General features: G+C 36.4%; 1 long non-coding RNA gene across 1 annotated transcript; it reads left to right on the forward strand.

Annotated features, from left to right (window-relative positions):
- Nucleotides 1-3,531: 3,531 nt before the first annotated feature.
- Nucleotides 3,532-19,744, forward strand: LOC135439224 (uncharacterized). The gene is made up of 2 exons (XR_010438006.1): nt 3,532-3,569; nt 19,481-19,744. It is a non-coding gene; the product is annotated as an uncharacterized LOC135439224 (long non-coding RNA).
- The last annotated feature ends 1,294 nt before the right edge of the window (nt 19,745-21,038 follow it).

Raw genomic sequence — 21,038 nt, forward strand, 5'->3', positions numbered from 1 at the left:
GAGAGAGAGAGAGAGTGATAGAGAGAGACAGAGAGCTAAAGCTATATTTGAAGGAAATAACTCTTTAAAAATATCCCTTTTATGTTGCCTTTCTATGCGATTTTCATTAATGCAAGTACCTATAATGTATTTTCACATCTTGCCTTAAGTGAAATTGCAGGTAATAGGTGTGCGAGAGAATGACAGAAAGAGAGAGAGAGAGGATATAAGCAGTACATTATCAATTACCCAAATAGAGCTCTACCTTATCAATACTAATGATCAAATTCAAGCTTCTCATTGGATTACCTACCAGCCAACTTGCAGCTTAAGGTCTTGTCCGAGCTTAGATTAAAATTTACCATTTGCCATTTCCTTTCAGCCATCTTGCACGAACATATCTGATCTCTTTTCCCTCTTACAATCTATGGCAATTTTTTTTACTCGACTTTTATAGCCGACATTCAACTCAAAAAGTGACACTCAACTTTGCCATGTGAAGCAAATAAATCATCGTAAGTTTTTAGCCGGTGCAAAGGGCAGCGCCACCCCTTTACCGAACCCCCCTTCGCCTGGCCAGTTTGTAGCCCGGACTTGCTCTCAAGTTAATTCAATTTAAAGCAAGCAAAAAAAAAAGGAAAAGAAGAAACTTTGTCGTGCAGTTGGTTTTTTTTATTTTTACTTTCAGTTTTTTTCCTACGCTGTGTTTCGCTTTGGCGCTTCATTTTGTGCTAAGTTTTGCGCTGGCAGAGTTGACACGTCATCAGGACAAAGCTACCAAAAATGTTTCATTGTTGAATGTAACGCAAGTCACATGATAAACAACAACAACTACAACAACAAATCACAATAAACAGGACAATGCGTCCAGGATTCTTCTTAAACTTAAACTTGAGCTTGAAATTTGCTTTTGCTTTTCGCTTTCTCTGTTGCCATTTTGTAAGCATTTCCTGCTTAACTATTTGCCATTATAAGCGCCCCACAATAAATCTCCACTTTGTAGAGCGACGACCACACCCCCCCCCCCCTCCCCCACTCCCACACAAACACACACATTTTGATACACTTGCCAGCCCCCTCAGCCGCGCCCATTGATGTGCAAGTTATGTGAAAAGTTTTGATTTGTTTAGTACATTTATTTTACAAAGATATTTTTAGCTTCAATAAAAGAAGAAGAAGAAAAATCAGATAAAATTCGAATTCGGTATTAACTGAAATTGAAGTAATTTTTATTTTTTCCAATATCTGGCAACGCACTTTCGTGTTCCTCGAGCCTCGCAATTGTTGCGTTTGTTGTTTCTCCTGTCGCTGCTTTGTCTAAGCCAAAAGCGTTTAAGTCTGGCATCCCTTTCACTTTGGCTATTGTCCTCCCACTCGGTTTAGCAAGTTTTGTGTTATAAACTTGAGTTATAATTGAAAATATTGTTGTTGTTGCTGTTGTGGCTGTTGTGTGGGTGCCACTTGAAGGAGCAGCTGTGCTTTGGTTTTAATTAAATTTTCCTGTCCACAAAAGTTTAATAGGTAACATGCTGAGAAATGAGTGTATAAAAGGAAATCATTTGTTTACGGCCCTGTTGAAAAATAACAATGACAAATGGAAAGTGAAAAATGTTTCAGTTTTCTTTCTTTGTGAGTTTTTTTTAATAGCTTGATAAAAGCGGAGTAGATGGAGTACTATTCTAATAAATGTTATTTAAAACTAGTTTAGGTTTAGTTTAGTTGCTTTTTGGCATTGGAAATTATTCTGCAGTAAATAAATTTATTAGGTTGAGAAAATAAACTGATTTTTTTTATTATGAAAATAATATGTGTGTAGATACGCAAGCTTTTTGTTGTGGATGGTAACATTTTGAAAAATGCAATATGCTTCATTTTAAAATCAAATTCTAAAGTAAATTTAAAATTATTTAATAAGCTGGCTCGAGTCAGATTTTTAGTTTATTATACTTCTTTTTATACTTCTCTTCGGATATACATATATTTTTTAAAATAATATTTAAAACCGGGGATAATGAGATCAACACAAAAAGATGTATTAATTGTTTTAAAATAATATATATGCCTTTTTTATTATAAATTGTCTTAAGTGAATATATCTATTTATATATTTTTTTAATAAATAAATTTAATTATAATATAGTTTTTCCTTTCAGCAATAAAGTCGAGTGCGGAATTTTAAGCCTTAGAAAAATATGGAATAGGTAAGTATTTGATTTGACTATGAAAATACTATTTGTTGATCAAGAAAAGAAATGAAATTTGTTCGTTAGGCACTTTTAATTTATAATCCATAAATTGTTAAGTAAAATTATATTTATTGCCCATTTGCTTTTAGTTAAATCCAAAGCCTTCAAAGCAGCTTATAAACAAATATCATTTTGTACAGTGTTTGGCGGGTTTTATAACAGATTTTTAGCTTTATAATCGCTAATTAAAAAATCAACTTTGAGCCGTTCGATTGACAAATATCCAACATATCCATTGATTAACATAATCCATCTTTGTTTACCAATGAAAAAAAAACAGTTTAATTTATTTTTGATGTCCTCACGCAGCTGAATAGCTGCTTATTGTTATTATTATTATTTTACCCTTGTAGAGGGTATTATAATTTTATCGTGAAATGTGTAACGCGTAGAAGACATCTCTGACTCCATAACTCCGTCTGTCTGTTTCTATGCGAACTAGTCTCTCAGTTTTAAATCCATCGTCTTAAAACTTCACCTAGGTCTGTCTTTCTGTTGCAATCAGTACATATGTCAAAACCGGCCAAAGTAACGATAAGTTAACTTGACCCAACTGGGAAGTTATTAGTTCCATTATGATTCTAATATATGTATATGCAAAATCGGATCGGATCACTATATAATATAGGGAAGATCTGTCGAATAGTAGAAAAATATTCTGTTTTCAAAGATATTTTCTCAGCATTTTCGAGCTTCACTATTCTCTCATATCTGCAAAAGTGAAATGTTTGGAAGGGTATTAAGTCTTCGGCTAGCCGAAAATGTTCCTACTTTTTTTTTTTAATCTTGTGACATATTGATTAATTTGTTTGCTAGCCGATACTTCATGCTTAAAATTGCATAATTTGTAAAAAGAATTGACTAATGCCGAACCAACGTCCCATAGCGAACTGTCAATGAATATGTTGCCCCCTATTTATATAAAAATATTTTTTTAATCGCAATCGAACTTTACTCTGCAGTTGACATATCATGGCCATTTAGTTGTTAATTAACAGACCGCATTTGTATTAATTAATTTGTTATACGCACAAAATCAAAATACTTATTTAATATGCTGCCAGCGTAGTTGTGTATTAATTCCAATTTGATATTATTACTAGAAATTTCATATGCACGCTGCGCGAGACACTTATTCATTAATAATGTGAATCAGAATAAAAATTGTTTTCTGTTGTGGAACTGTGTGGGAATTGGGTTAGAGAAAATGCAGCAAAATCAAATAACACATGACAATTAAATGTACACAAATTATTCTTATTGAAATGTGATAATATGCTTATTATTTACATTTTTTCTTTATTACAGAATGCGCCAATGTCCAATGTTCATTTCCCATGCTTGGTATGTCATATAATAATTTACATAAATATATACATATATATATATCTCTTTTCATTCATTCATTCATTCAATCAAAAGCTTTAGCTTTGCCATCGATCTAGCTAAATAAGTTGTGGCAAACATTTTCAATTAGTCTCAATTTCTTAACCATTTTCATTATTTTTATTGATTTGCAACTTGAACGGAGACAAAATTTTCATTTCCCATTTGCTGCACTTGGATTTTACTTTGATTGGGAATTTGTATTAATATCAAGTCAAGTCGAGTTGATCAATTTTTGTATTCAATTTCGTTTTAAAGAGCTCTCGAGTCTTGAAAACATTTACCATTTAGTAAGAGAGTCACAAACGTGTTGGGGCTCTGCTCAAGTAAATATCGTTTTAATAAAATTGCCAAGACAAACTTGCAGCAATATTAAGTGGCAGCAACAGCAGCAACAAAAACAAAAACAACAACAACAATTTGTAGAAATCTTCAACAAAACGTGGCTAAAACTAAAACTAAATGCAGACATAAATATTTTATGCTTAAAGTAAAAAACTTTTGCAATTTGACTGCTGCCAGTTGCTGCCGTTTGCTGCTGTTGCAGTTGCAGCAGCCAAAAAGCTGGCAAATCTCAGGGCTACACACACACACACACACACAGACACACACGCGCACACACATGCAAACAATGTGGCGTCAGCCTCAGTTGCTGGTTTTGGCCTTTTTTGTGCGCTTGGCCAAAATCTAAACATAAGTTAGCATTTAAGTTGGCGCAGGGCGCAAAAGCATAAAACACGCACAACAACACACCACATGCCAGCAAACACACACTCACACACACACACACAAACACACATACACACACACACATGAAACCGCAACCACTCTCTGTCTGTATCACACTCACACACACACTGCCTCTCGCTCTCTTTCCCCTTTGCCAGCTTTACACACACTTTGGCGATCCACTTCCGCTGTGTTCAAGATAAGAAATTTACTTGGCTATTTGAATGCCGGAAGCCTAACGTCGTCTGTTCTTAAGGCAGGGGGAGAGAGGGCAGCAGGAGGGGGTTATACCGGGGATATACCAGAAACAGGTATGGGTCATACTAAGGAAATTTCAGCGTGTTGCAAGTCAATTAAAACTTATATTTTACTCGTTTCTAGCTTTTTTTTTGTGTATGTAGCTGAATGAATAATATTTTTAGTTCGGAGAAAATTTTGAAAGTTAAGCTAATGGAGAACTAGAGAACTTGTAGTTGTAACAGGGTATTTAATATTGTAGATAAAATAAAAGTAAAGCTCAAAGAACAAATTTAAGAAAAGTAAATAATGAAAATCATCGAGAGTTAAATCTTGCTTTACAACACTAACATACATAACGCTTTAAGGGAGCAATTCAATATAAGGAGATTGCATTACTATAAATTTGCCTTATACTAGAGTGTAGTGAAACTATCTTATTATAAATATATTAATATGTATTCTCGATTTTTTATCGATTGTGTTTTAGAATACATACATGTATAATGCTGTATACATATGTGCAATTTAATATAGTTTTACATAATAAAGTTTCACAACACTTTCAAAACACACAGCATGCATATTTACAATGCCAGAAATTTGCTTAAGGCCCTCCAGTGTTGTAAAACTATCTTATTATTAATATATTTATATGTATGAACTTTAGTTTTACAGCACTAGCTTAAATATTGCTGTTAATGTAGCTTAACAACACTTTCAAAACACACAGCATGCATAATTAATATGCTAGAAATTTGCTTAAGGCACTTTAGTGTTGTATAACCTTATCTCATTATGAGTATGTTTACATATATTGTGCATTATCCAGCGAAGTTTCCTTAAGAGTTTTTCTTAAAACTACCGTAGTGGGGTCTTAATATAATAGAATAAATTAAGGAAGAAATGTAAGGTCATATCGATTGTGACTGATTTAGGAAATAGTCTTAAACATTTTGCACGACTTCTTAATTTATGCATATTTTAAATGCTCCTGAATTATATATTGAACTATTATTATATAAACTAAAAGAAGTTTAAGATGCTAAAACTTAAATTTATTTAAGTTTAAATATAATAATTCAATAATAATTTAACACATAAATATTTATTAAACGTATTAATTTTGGAGAAAATTTCAAGCCTTTGCCAACACTAGTCGATATATTATAAAATTTTAAGATACATTCAGATATTCCTTCATTTAACCGTTGAAAAACTCAAAATAAATATTTGTAAGAATTTAAAACTTAGGAAACTTAAATAAAACCTTCAACTGATTTATTTAATTTTTTTTTTTTATTTTTGGAACGTTTTTTGAGCTTTGCCTTTAATAATCATTTATATACGTCATGCCATCAAATGTTTTGACGCACCCCAATTTTTATTTTTTAACTTTCGCATAGAAAAAACGGCACTGAAATTAAAGCAGGATTGTCAGGACTAGCCAGGACTAGCTGGACGTGGCATTGAATAATTTATTGCCGGGCAACTAATTAAAATTGCATGAACACGTCTCGAATGAAATTTAATGAAAACATTTGATTTCAAATTTTCTAGCCGCCTAGCCCACTAGGCTGTGGTGTGTGTGTGTGTGTGTGTGTGTGTGGCCTGTCCATGTCCTGTAAGCTTTCATTTCATTAAGATGCCGGCGACATGATCTTTTAATTTCATTTATATAAATATTTACTTTCTATTTCCAATTGGCTGCCGTTTGCCATGCTGACTGAATTTTCATTTTCATGTAAGGAAAATTCCCTTCTTTTCATTCTACTTCTTCTTCTTCTTCTTTATTTGAAATTAAGTTCGTTACGTTGAGTGTTTGATGGGCGAAGTCGTAACTAAATGAAAGCTGAACACTTGCCGGCACAGTTTGAAAAGCCAAAGTTTATTATATTCAAAGTGTTTAAGATTTTGAATTTGGAACTTTCCTTGTTGCCCTAATGCAATAACTTTAATTTCGCATTGTAAATCCTGAGTGAATGTTACTTCGACTAATCGCAATGTGAATAGTCCTTTCCATTTGAAGCTGCATATGCCAACAATTTACTCATTTCTAATTGAGTCCCTAACTAAATTATGGCCTAGCACTGAATTTAACTTAATTTTTTTATTTTTGTTTTATGCACAGGATATTTTTATTTTGGTTCGACACATGCAACAATACTTATGTGTGAATTGGAGTCGGATGGATCGAACTAGTATGGCTTTCTAATACAAACAAACTGTTTGAAATTGAGTTTTCGTACTAAAAACTTAATTGTTTTTACTATTTAAAAAAAAAGACTTAATTATTAAGCAAATGAGCTGCCTTTTATCGAATCTCTAGATTATTTTTTATACGTAAAAAAATAATACATATATTTATTATTATTATTATTATTGTTAAGTATTCATTTTTTATAAATCTACCCAAGAATAGAATAGGTACACATGATTGTGTTTTTTTCTAGGAATATCTCCGCTTATTTCTTTTTCTTATAGTTACTTATGGATATATAACGTGGATTTCCACTATGCTCGCAAGGGTATCATTTGTATCATAAACTATATATTTATTTATCAAATTATATTATACTCATTCTTATGGCCTTAATTTATGCATTATTTTTGTGTTTTTTGTATTTTTTTGTAACTGAAAAAAGTAGGAAACCCATAACAGGCTAATTGTTTTTTGTATATCAATATAATGTCTAGACAATTTAGGATGGCAAAAGCTGTAATTGAAGAAAACAATTTATAAATGTATTTAACAATTTATAAGCATACACATACATTTATTACTATTTATCTACAAATGACGTTCGCAATGATATTATTAATATTTTATTTTTCCCGCATCTTCAGCTTTAACAATCAGAAATTGTCTCAGCAATTTGTCAATTCTGCTTGGTCTATAAAATTCCCATCTATAATGATGAACATTTATAAATGTATATGTATATGTATGTAGGTGTGCTTATAGATTATTACATATTTCTTAAAATCATTCTAATTTTACTAATTTACCTAATTTTAAGTACACTTAAGTAACCAGCAAAAGCTCAACTGAGCTATGCTCTGCCTAAAACTTTATTGATGTTATTTAAAGTAATGTTCTTTATTTAATTTGCAAATGTTTACGTAACTGCAATAATTTTGAAATTTCTAAATACTTTTCTATGCCAAAGAACTTGAATTTATTTATATTTTTTTTATTTTATTTTTAATAATTCTTTATATATTTTATTGTTAATAATTCTTTATTTTTGTTTTTTTATTGTATTTTAATTTATTTACTTTTTTTTTTGGTTGATCGTTTTCCTCTTTTGTGCTAAACAACTGTTACTCTCTTTCTGTGCCAAAAACTTGATTTATATTCATTCATTTTATTTTAATATTATTTAATTAATTATGATATTTGTTTGTTTTAGCTTCTTCCATTTTATTTCACTCGTCAGTTCGTGCTATGCATAGTAAGCGCAAAGAGTTTTTCTCCAAATTTATTATTATTACATTTTGAATTCTGCCCACACCCAAAATTGGTGTTCAACTTGTCGCTCAGCCTTTGCTCAGTCGGCCAATCAATTTAAATGGCGCCTCAATTTGTCGGGTTCATTGTCATAAATTGCACTAATGCCTAAAGCCTCTAGACTGGACCAAGCTGCCCCAACCCCGCCTGCCAGCCTGTCTCGCTGGTCACCTGTCAATTATTTTAACAAGACAAAACGCATCAATGGAGCTCACGAAGGCTCATGGACCATGTCGGGCTCTTGTCGGTGGGGGCTGGCGGCTCTGGCTAGATTTGGTAGTAAATTTATACAATGTGTCAGCCATTTGCTTCAGCTACATGAGCTATGCGACTCACCATATACATATATATATATATATATATATATAGATATAGATATATCTGTGTGTATGTTTGGATTTCTGGCACGTGAAAATCCCCTTTGCGTTGAAATGGCTTAATGTCACTTTATTTCATGCGGTCTTGTCACGTCTGTCTGCGCTTTTTTGGCGTTCAGTGTTGCTTATTTTTTTTCTGATTTGGTGCCACTGTTCCAAGGCTGACCCCAACTACGCCCCCTCCTCCCTCCCCTCTTTAGGCGCACTGTCCATCAGTCAAATGTATATCGATTTCTGTGCGTGTGCTTGGCGCCCTGCTCTTGGCATTAGTTTTTGCCAATCAGCACGCCCCAAATAGCTTGTCAATTATTTGGCAATTTCATTGGCCCCGGTGACAATGGGATTTGTTGCGTTTCATTTAATATTTGTAACTTAAATCAACAGCTCACGCAGCATCAGCAGCAGCAGCAGCGGCAGCTGTTATAAATAAAGATTTTCGCCGGGGCATTTAATTTATTCAAAATAGTCATTTCCGTGGGCTTTGCGAGCTGCGCGAGTTGGCCAGCAACATTTCAATTAAAATGCCGACTTATGTCGAAATGGGTTCGACAATGTTCAGCCGAAAATCCCATGCAACCCCCCCCCCGCCCGGCAACAACTGCCGCCTCCGCCTAGCGCACATTTTTGTCTCGTTTTTGTCATGAAGGCTGGCTCAATTTAAATGCCGTCATGGGGATCAACATCAACTGCCTATCAATTGCAGGCAGCGTGCCATGAAAATTGAAAATTAGCAACAGCCGGAAGCCCGGGGAAAGGGTTCTAGTTGTGGTCCCGACTGCCGCTAATTGGAGCGACTCCCAATCCCCAGCCCCAGCCAGCTCGAAGCCCAGTTCCAGCTTCACAATGCGCTCCATTGTCATGTCAAGGGGTTTTCAGAGTAGCTGCTCGCAAATGTTTCAGCCTGAGTAAATTTCTATTTTCTGTTTTTGTTTTTTTCATTTTTATTTTTGCGTTCTCGCTGGGAAACTATGCAATGAGCAGACATTTGATTTATTGAGTTGTCGTTAGATTTGTCCCAATTTGTCAACTATAACGTGTTATTGTGAGCGTGAGCTTGTAAACGAGGCTTTAAAGCAGTTTCAGCCCTTCGAAAACTTTCAGTCTCAAAAATGTAATTGAATTAGTCAAAAAAGAAAATGTATGCAATTAAATCAATTGGAATCGGTTTGCTATATATTAAAGCGCGTGCTCAAAGCCAGCAATAGCTTTATCTAATAATTATACAATTTGTTATTATTATTTTTTATTTATTTGATCGGCTTTTATTTGTAAACTGTCTTAGGGCAATAAACAAATTGGTTAGAAAATAAAGTAATAGCCTGATTTCACTATGCTCAACATTTCTTATATTTACAAACTTCACATTCTGCGATTCCATTATCTTAAAAGTTTTTCTTCTTAGTTCATAGACTGGCACCTTGTTAGAATTGCTAGCTTCATAGCGTATGTCCATACTGGTTTAAGAAACGCCTTGAAAAGAAGAACTTTGTTCTCAAGACTTAATTTTGACCGTGGTCCCAATAGCCAGTACATTGTTCTATTTATCGCTTCGAGCTGCATTTGCTTCGATTTGATATGGAGCTGCCATGTGAGTCTTCGGTCCATGTGCACTCACAAGTATTTACAGACTCATTAACTGGTAAACAGATATAAAGTGGAGCCAATCAGCCAATTTAAGGTATTGCTTTTCTATCTTCTAAGTGCGAATTTGGTGATAAAACGAATTATGTGTAATTTAAAAAAAGCCTAGGCCATGCAAGAAAAGAGTTATGTGGAACTTGTGAATAGAAGAGCGTAGATTCTGAAAATATATTGAAAAATAATAACAATAATTAATCGCACATTTAATTTAAAGGCAACACGTTTACAGCCCTAGGCTAAACGTTTGTCCTACTTTACCTTTAACTTTAACTTTCACTAAGCAAACTTTCTATATTCTCTATTTGGCAAAACAAGATTTTGCAATAGAAATTCCCGTCACAAAAACTAAAACCAGTCGAAAACTAACGCTCAATAATCAATGCAATATATGAGAAACTTAAACCAAAATCTATATACAATATATCTGGAAGGCAATCCAAACAACTCGCACGACAAATCACAACGCCTTCTCGCCTAATCGAGCTGGGCAAACAAAACAATCTGGGCCCAAACACACACACACACACACAATACACACACACGACTCTCAACAATGAAGTAATTGAAAAAATAACTTCCATATGCAGCTGGAACTGTGCGCTCCATAGCTGCAGCTGCCCCACGCCCTTAACCGCCCCTCAATAGACCCCTTTCTGTGGTAAAGAAAAAAAATATACGTAGCATATATTACAGCTGCGACTGCAAAATGCGCAGAGAGCTCAGACTCTAGTCAACTGTCCAGCAACTACAACAACAACAACAAATGGAAAAACAACAACAACAACAACAAGTCGCATCTCTGGCATCGTTGGTCACTTTTGCTCGTTGAGAAATTGACATTTAAACATGAAATTCCAGCCAAACGCAAGGCAACAACAATGGCTCCGGCCACTTTTCGGCAAAAGCATATAGCCCTGCTCCTGCTCCTGTCCCCTGTCCCTGAAGCTAACCCTCCCGTCCCTCCCTCCTCACTGGTCGCAATCCCTGCACGACTGCAATCTCAGCATTGTAAGCATTTTGACCAAAAACTTTATATGGCTGCAGTTTGGCAAAAAGAAATTGAAAATTGTGACACGCCCCCTCACCCCTCGCCACTCCCCTCCCGCCGACAGCACTATGCAATTCCCTGTACATAAGCACATATCTATCTATGTACGCCATGCTAGGTATTCCCCATCTGACTGTCTATCTAAACTGTCTATGCTATATGCCCGGGGACGCGCTGCCTCCACGTCTGTCTGTGTGCACTTATCGATTGCTCATACGTCGCGTTGTCCCAAAGTGTCGAAAGGCAGCAAAAGCAGCAGAAAAAAAGAAGACAACAAACAGGAAAATAGAATGGAAAAGCAATGAAAATGTGCACAAAAGTTGAATCAAATACCAAATACCAAAGGCAGAAATCACACACATTCTTACACAGAGAGAAAAACCCATTAACACTAATCGCTTCCCCACAGACACATAAACAATTTATCTGCCACACACACACACACACAGAGAGACACGTGTGTGTCCTTGTTGTAACTTGGCCGCAAGATCGAAGTCAAAAGTTTTTCGTCGGCGGCAACTTGCATTTCCTTTATTTTTCCCCTCCTACACTTATATATATATATATTTTTTTTTTTAGTGAATATTTTTGCTTACGCTGCCGGAAATTTATCACGTTAACCTTTGGGAAATGCTCATATAATTTATCTACAGGCAAGTACATTTTCAAAAGCGCGCGCCTGGAATAAGTTAAAATGAAGAAGAAGAAGATGCCGCGCCGAGCTTCGCTTTTACAGCGTGCGTGCTAAAAGTTTTCCGACTCTGCCACAAAAATACTCTGGGGTGCTAGCAAACGGCGAGTCTCTCTCTGTGTGTGTGTGTGTGTGTGTAAAAAATGGCGTGGCATTTAAAAACATGCCGTACATAAGTGTGCGTGTGTGTGTGTGCGTGTGCGTGTGTGTAGGGCCTGCACTTACTCTCAATCAGGCTCCACAGTTTGTTGGGCTTAAAAAAAAATTAGGTTAATTTGAAGTGGAAGCGATTGATGAGCTGCCATCCAAAAACACTTGGCGAATAATTAATAATACAACATTTTTAAGGTTCGTACGTGGCAAGATTTAAGGCTGCAAATGGCTCAGGTGTTCGGACAGACAGTCCGTCGGTCAGGTGGGCTTATCAAATTTTTTATTTAGGCACAAAATTACAAGCGGAAGTCTATTAAGCTGCGAACTTTAACTGAGGTGTATTCAAATTTTTAATGTTAAATGATAAATATTAGAGAATGTGAAAGACAGAATGCATGCGATAACAAGAAAGAGAACTTTTCATATATACTTGTTTGTTTTTAAAACAATCAGTTGAAGGACACAGGCTCAAATTCCCAGCTAACTAATACATAATATACTAAAGACAATGCAAGTTACAATTATGAAATCGTTAGAGAATTAATATTTCAAAAATACAAAAGATTGCTGTTAAACTGAGTCGGTCAGTTATAGGACACTGGTTCAAATCCCCGACTAACTGTTGTTGCAGAACTCGACTGCAACTACTACCTAAAATATCAATTAACTAAATATTTTGCAAGTTATAATAACAAAGCAAGTTGGAGGCTCGGGAGTGTCCGCAATGGAATACCCTTCTTTTACCAACGCCAAGTGCAACTCGTGCTAGAAGGGAAAGGGCGCGGCGGTAGCAAAATATTAAGGATACCTGATCTGTTTAGACTATTCTAAAAGCTATACGTTAAATTTGCTACCTCTAGCTTGTATTTCGGTTGCGTTCTCTCTTTCTCTTGCCTCCCCCCCCCCCCCCCCCAACACTCTCACTCTACACGTTTTTCTCTTTCCTCAGTATTTCCCTCTCTCTCTCTCTCCCTCTCTCTCTCTCTCTCTCTCTCTCTCTCTATCTCTCTATTTCTCTAAGTCTCTCAGTCTCTTAGTCTCTCCCTTTTCTCTTTCTCTTTGTCCATCTCGCTCTTTCTCTTACTTTCTTTTTCTCTCCCTTTCCCTCCATCTCTTCCTCTCCTTCTCTCTCTTTCTCCCATGCACCTATGCTTTGTCATTGCATTGTCAACTCGCTCGTTTCTTGATTTCTGTTCGCTATGCTTAACTACAATTTTCCGAGTCTTTTTTTTTTCTAGATTTTCTTCAAAATGCTCACCACATTGTCGTCGCTTCATTAAGAAAGTTTTTCTTTATAGTTTTCGTTACATAAATGCTGAAAACTTAATTTCTGCTAAGTGAACTTGTTAAGTTTTTGCGCTTTTTGTTGTTGTCATTTGCCGCCGCTTTTATTATGACTCCAAGCACGGGGAGGGGTGAGGGGTGAGGGGGCAGGGGTGTGATTGTACTGAGCAAGGCGTCGTGCTTAGTGCAGAGTATGCCTGCGGCTGCCTTTGACACTTTGGTGGCCACGTTTCCATCATTGTTGTTGTTGTTGTTGTTGTTGTTGTTGCAAGTACATCTTGCCACGCGATGTCCTGACGCTGCTTTAAGCGCATTAAATGCGACTGCAACGAAAGGCGACAACTCTGTAAATGGAATTTAAAATGACGGCACTAAAAACCTTGAAAATAATTGTGCTGCTGCACTGCGCTACAAAGTCGGGCGAACTTAATGAGGCACTTGCAAAATTATGCTATTTTGAAGTCTGAGCATAATAACAGTGCATATGTCAACATAAAAAAACTACTTTTAAATGCAGCTAGTAACTGGCTCATAAATCACTCAAAAGAACTGAACACAAAAAGAACACATGTTCGTATCTAACGACGTTTATTTGCATAGCAATATTGCTTATTTGCAGTTAAACGTTTACGAATGCGACACGCAAACAGAAATAAAAAGTTCGCAACATTTTCTAAACAATGCTGCTCTGGGCAGTAAAACGTTTACAATTGAGCTATAAAAGAGAACGGATAATTCCAGCTTCAGTTTTGCTTGCCAATCAAACGATTACGAATGCGGTCAAAAGAGAAACTATTGTTTTTTTAAACTAAGTGGCGATAAAAAGAAATATTGGCTAAATCATCGGGATTTTGGACAACTATTTATGAATGCGACACAAAAAGAATTTTTAGTAAAGCAAAAATAACGGAGCGTCAATGAAACGTTTACGAACACACCACAAAGTATAATTGACAAATTATATTTTGGCATTTGCGCGATATTATATTATGTGTGAACAACTTTTGACATACTCATAAATAATCTCATTCTATAAATATATATGCATGCATATAACTAGTTGACTGATCCACGCACAGTACACTATGTATCTACCTCTGAAAGGTTGGATCAAAGCTTTGCATAAAGCCTTATTATACCCTGAAACTATTGAAAATGGGTTATTATATATTCTTGATTAGCATTAATAGCCGAATCGATTTAGCCGTCTGTCTGTCTGTCCGTTTGTCCGTCCGTCCGTATGTCCGTCTGTCCGTATGTATGAACGCAAGGAATGAACCAAACTTGACGTGTAGCTTCTAGAAAAGTATATATATATCAAGTATCTTTCATTTTATACCCTCAACCTATTAAAAATGGGTAAAAAGGGTATAATGTATTTGTGCAAATGTATGTAACAGGCAGAAGGAAGCCTGTCCTACCCCATCAAGTTTAAATATTCTTGATCAGCATCAATATCCGAGTCGATCTAGCCATGTCCGTTGGTCTGTCCGTCTTTTCGCACAATCCAGCCTTCCTGAATATAGAGTGTGCGTGTCAAAGGTTGTCTGATCTGCTGAAAACTTTACACTATGAGATCAAACTGTTACTCAATATGTTACAAGTAGATTTAAATTATCTATCTAATTAAAATTGAAGTCTAAAATTGTTGGCAAAAAACTGCGGCCGTGCAACGCCGGTAAAAATCAACTAAGTATTATTGAATCTATGAAATATGTGTATAAATCTTGTTGACTAGTGTCATGCACAAGTCAAAAACTGCTGACTCGAATGCCTTCACACATGGCGGCCGTGGAAAACGGCATCAAATTTCAATTAAATCAGACACAGATCAACACTTCATAAGCACACGACGAGGCAGAGATTCAACAGTCGCATGCCAAAGCAGCTGCAGACGGGTCAGCGGGCGGGCGGGCGTACGATTGACAAAGGGGAACAGGAAGAGGATAACGAAGAGGAGGAGGAGAGAACTGCACCTGGCTCATGGCAAGCAGCAAGCGCTGCACATTTAGTCAGGTTAAATGAACCGCATCTATTGACTATCTCGCCATGGCAATGCCCATGTCCAAGTCGACGTCGACGTCGTTGGCAAATTTTGCTTTTGAAGGCAACATAAATTTTTCAAACGATTGACTCAGCAAAATGACCATGAATGTGTGACATCAGCAATGCTACATTATCATCACCATCATCATCATCATCATCGTAATCATCAGGCTGGCAGAGGCTGGTTGACTGCAGCAAATATCCAAAGGTAAACACGTGCATTGCCTGCTTCCGTTATCAGGCAGCTTGTTTGCCAGACTGTCGAACAGGCTGCAGGGCTGCAGCCAGCGCAGCCAACGCAGGAAGCCAGACAGACACATACAGACGCACAGACACATATATTCACATATACACAGGCCGGCCACGCCCATCTTGGCCGCCTTCTGCTACGATTTGTGTGCTTATTGACGCTTTGAAGTCGCAGGAATTTGTACAATTTTGTCGCCCCAGCTGAGTGGCCCAGCCAGCTAGCTAACTGTTTCTCCCCCCACCCCCCACTCCATCCCTCGAGGCTTGTACGCTGTGTGCTCGAGTGTTGAAAATTAACTTTGAAAGATTTGCGCAGCATCGAATCGCTTGACATGGCCATTGCGGTTCATTGAGTCCCCGTCGATCCATTGATACGGCCAGCCAGTTGTCATGCAATATGCAGACAGGCCAGTTTCAGCTCTGTGAGCTGCATACATGTCCTGCCTATCGGATTTATTTGCATTTGACAGCGCTTTGTTGCGGTCCATTGTGTAATATAAGAATATAACGGTTGCGTTTCGCAGTTTTCAAAATACTTTATGCGCACAAACAGTGGTCGGCATAAATATTTTGTCAAGCACTTCTTTCTTTTTCATTTGCATAGCATAACGGCTTACTTATTAAGCCTGAAACACAGAAAATATCATTAAATTGTGTAATCATATTCTTTAATCTACATATCTAATATAAGAATCATATATAAACAATATTTGTGCGTACATATAAATTTGACTCGTCAAATGAATTATGCCGACCACTGTACAATTGAAGTGCATTCCGCTAGCCCGCCCGCAGTCCAGCCGCAGCAGCTTAAGCATATTTGCCATTAACAACAACAACAACAAGAGGCAATAATCAAAACAAACGATAAAACAGACGAAAGCAAGCAATTGTTACCGTTCCTTTTTGTTTTTGGGCTTCGTGCTTATGATTTTATTTAAAATATTGCTCAGTAGCGAAAGCTTATCTTCATTTGCATTGTGCTCTGTTGTGCGTACGTGTGTGCATTGTTGTGCCTATATTAGATATGTCAGGAGAATAGTTAAGCTCGTGTTGCTAAGTTTGGTAGAGATTTATTGATAAACATAAAATTAACCCATTTATTTTTACTTCATTTCTGGTTGATCGTGCCTTTTTTCTCATGTCATCAAATTTATAGATTCTGTATATGATATAATGGTCTGCTCCAGCCGGATATGCCTGCAACAGTCGAACCTACACATGCTAACTTTTATAACGATAGCTTTTAAACGGAGAGACGAGTTTGCATAGATCTGACATACGCATGCTTTTAGTGATAATGCATTACATTTCACAACACAATCAATTATAAAGTTTTGCAGATGTGCAGAATATTCAGCCTGCGTGTTTATGTGCAATTGCTGGGTTCAAAGTAACTCAGATTTAAGCAGACGTCAAGCGCTCAATAAATGGGCGCACAGCAAAACAAGCAAGTCTTGCTTAGAGCGATAAGCAGCGGCAAAAATTTGAGAGAGCGCAATGCACACGCAGACAATGCACGGGCAGGCATATACACACATGCACGTACCTTGCGATTCCCCTTGCATACACCTGTTTGGATGGGTGTTCGCTGTTGTGTTATCTGCATACTCTCTATGCATGGCGCTCTCATGAGTTTGTGAAGGTGCTTATCGCTGATTGGTCAAAGCAAGAGTTGGCTGTGCACGATATTATCTTATGATCGTTGGCTTTGTTAATTTCTGAGCGCCGGTTTTTGTCGTCCGCTTCACGCACTCAGCACTTTATTCTGTGTTTGACCCCAGTAGCAAATTAAAGCGTCCAATAAAAGTTGTACAATTTATTTGATACTATAGATTTCTAAAAGGAACATTATTACAATATCGGCCTTTACTTATTGAAGTTAAGTCCTTGAAAGAATTTACGACAAATAAAATTAAAAATATCAAAGTGTAGAATATTTTATATATTTTTGAATTTCTAACCACCAGAATTGTAAATTAACATTAAAAAATGTAATGTCCAACACTTGACAAATTTAAGTAAAAAAGCAAAACGCTAGCCCTGCACACAGTCACAATGTCTCGCAATAAGCAGCCATAGTTAATGTCCAATTGAGCACTGGGGTCAAATTTACTCTGGAATAAAAAAGACGGCACACCGAAACTTGACACACGTACGTATTTAACGAACTCCTCAGCGTAGACTTGTTTGTGTGTGCGTTCGCTTAAATATTATCTATGTATGAGAGTGAGTGGCTTATTACACAGAACTAAGCTGCGCTAGCGCTAAGCGGACTGAGAATAAATTGGCGCACAGAAAATATAGCAAGTCTTGCTTAGAGCGATAAGCAGCATCAGAAATCAAGAGAGCGCCAATGCACACGCAGATAATGCACGAGCAGGCATATACACACATACCCACTGCATAGACTTGTTTGGGTGTGTGTTCGCTGTTGTGTTATCTGCAGATTCTCTATGCATGGCGCTCTCATGAGTGTTTGAGGGTGCTTATCGCTGATTGGTCAAAGCAAGAGTTGGCTGTGCACGGAATTATCTTATGATCGTTTGCTTGCTCGATTTCTGTATGCCCGCTATTGAGCGCTTTGCTCAACATAATTCTGTTTTAGTTAAACAGCTGAAGCCGTGTGAAGCTGTTTTAAAATACATTAAGTGCGATTTCTGCGGTAAATAATGCCCGTTTTTTTAATGGTTTACGTTATTAGGCTCGTGAGCATCAAGAGTATTAGTTGGCATTAAATAAATCACATATTTAAGTTCGATAAAAGGGACAATGCCTACATCAAAACTCTAACCAAATTGGGTTCAGCAAATTTTGGCAAAAAAAAGTGCAAAAGTGTGCGCTGCAGCCATAGACAATGTTCAAACGGGCATTTACACATTCATCTGTACACATTTGACGATTTCCTTTGCAAAGACATTTTGGTGTGTGATGAATGTACATATGCTTGATTGAATGTAGCGCAAATCTTGTCGAAAATTCGAAAATAAACATATGTATTTGACGATTCTGTCTGCATACATATGTTTGTGTGTGTGTTTTCATGGATATAAAGCATTATCTACCTTTGCATCGCGCTTTATCAAACTTTTACGCACTCTGTGTGCGCACATAAATTTAATGTTTTGTATCAATTGGCATTAGGAAAATAACAATACTAATAACAAAATTGCAGTGCTTACATCAAAATTATTGACAAATAAACTTTCACAATGTTAAAGGTACAAAAGTATTTATATTTAAAATCAACTAAATCGTTACAAAGCCAACAAATCAAATTATTTTTCGTTTTGTATAAAATAATTGTGAGTGTTCACTGCTTTTGTAGACAATGTACAAGTAGTCATATAAACATCCATACATACATACGTACATATTTGACGATTGCCTTTGCACAGACTTGTTTGTGTGCGTGTTTACTTGTGCGTTATCTACTTACGCGAGGCGCCGTGCGCATATGTACATATGTATGTACATATGTATATGCTTGAATTAGGCAAAGCGAAAACACATACAAACACGCTCAACGGCACCTCACACCAAACAGTTATTTTCGCTTTGTTTTGGTTCCAGTGCACACGCGTCAATACATATATGTAGCTTGGGAGATGAAAACATATATACACATATGTATATATATATTATAATATAAATTTAAATACAACAATAACGTAAGCTTATTTTAAAGTTGAAAATTTGTTTATGTGCTTAAGTAATTAACAATTACAAATTTCATTTCAATTCATATTTCATATACATATGTATGCATATTGTTGTATATAGAATAACTTTTGCTAGCTTTGTGCTTGCATTTCCTAAATCACAGTTTAAAATGCTACAACATTAGCAACATTTTAAAACTAATATCTTTATATGTATGTATGTATTTCTATTCCCTTGCAGGCGCAATTCCAGCATTAATTATTTGCAACCTCTGAAAGCTCTTGATTTAATGTCTAAGCCAACTATTTAACTGCGCTGAACTTGGAGCAGGATTACATATGGTAGGAGATTAAAGTTGTTAACAGCTGCCAGTTTACGTTGAATGTCAAGCGCTATTTGCAAAAGGTTGAGTAAATTTATGAAAAATCAACAATAAGAGGAACAACAATATTTCCCAAGGCTATCAAATGCCAACGGCTGGCAACTAATAAAACGTGCGCTAAATATTTATGAATTTTCATTTTACGACACCTTCGAAAGCAGCTGTAAAAAATACACACACACACACACACACACACACACACATACACAATGCCAAAAATTGTCGTTGTGACTGGACGCTGGTCAGCGGCTCTTACATAATTTAAACCAACACAAAACAAAAAATAAACAAACAAAAATGTACAGCGTACAAAATTAACATAAAACGGAAAAGAAACAAAAGAAGTAGAGAGAGAGAAAAAGAAATCACGTTTTGCAATTACACAAACGAGATTTGGAGCAGCGCACAGAAGCGGAGTTTAAGCTGGCGCAGCGGTGCGAGCGAGTGGGCAAGAGTATATGAATGTATGAATAAACGAGCGTAAGTGAGATGCCAATAGCAGAAGTTCGCCAGCAAAATCAGTTTTTGTTTTTGCTTACAGGCTGTGCACAAACAACAGGAAAGATTTACAGCTGAAGTTTCGACTGGGACAATGCAAAGCAGCCAGAATGTGTGAGACAGAGCGAGATAGCCAGCTTTCACAGTGTGCAAGACAATGAGGCATGCACGCGTGTATATTAATTGAGCTAAGAACTAACGGCAAATTTTATATTCAGGTAATTATTTATTTGCTGCTTACAGTTCACAATTAATTGAAATTTTTGGTTTAAGATTTTACTTTTATATAAATTTAGCCTATTTTTGACATTTAAAAATGTGAATAACATATTGCCCTCAGTCCGGTCAGCCTGTGTTGTAAAACGCACAACAGTTTTTCTCTGTTAACGGTTAGTTTGTTTTTACTATACAACTTACTTCTCAAATGTTATAAGGTCGAAATTGATTGCCCAGCAAATTAAATGAGGATCTTAGGCTTCACACAAGCCAGCTGTGTTGTAAAAGGCGCTCTTAGACGGGTGTTGGAAAGTTTTTTTAAACAGTGACTGGAACTAGGTTATGTTATTGGTTGAGTAAGCTATAAAGTCTTCCGAAAGCTTAGTTAATTCAAATTTCATATATCTTTGCAGCCTTGGCTCAACTTTAATTTAAAGCAAGCAAAAAAAAACTAGCCGAATTTCAAGCCTAAGCTGCCAGAACTTTGTAAGCGTTCGCTTACAATTTGCAAAATCACAAAACATGAGTTTCTCCGCCCTGCTCCATTCCCGAAAAAGCCGCCAACTAAGCCGCACAGAACAAGGCACGTTTTTAGCCACTCGCTAACAAACAAACGAAAAAAAAAAACAGGCGATGCGCAGTTCTTGGGCTGCGCTGCTGCTTCTTCTTCTGCTGCCATAATTGTATTGCATAATTTTAGCA

This window comes from Drosophila montana, unplaced genomic scaffold (genome assembly GCF_035044405.1).
Source record: "Drosophila montana isolate Dmon_TW-CO22-7 unplaced genomic scaffold, ASM3504440v1 contig_402_1, whole genome shotgun sequence".
NCBI classification, from domain to species: Eukaryota; Metazoa; Arthropoda; class Insecta; order Diptera; family Drosophilidae; genus Drosophila; species Drosophila montana.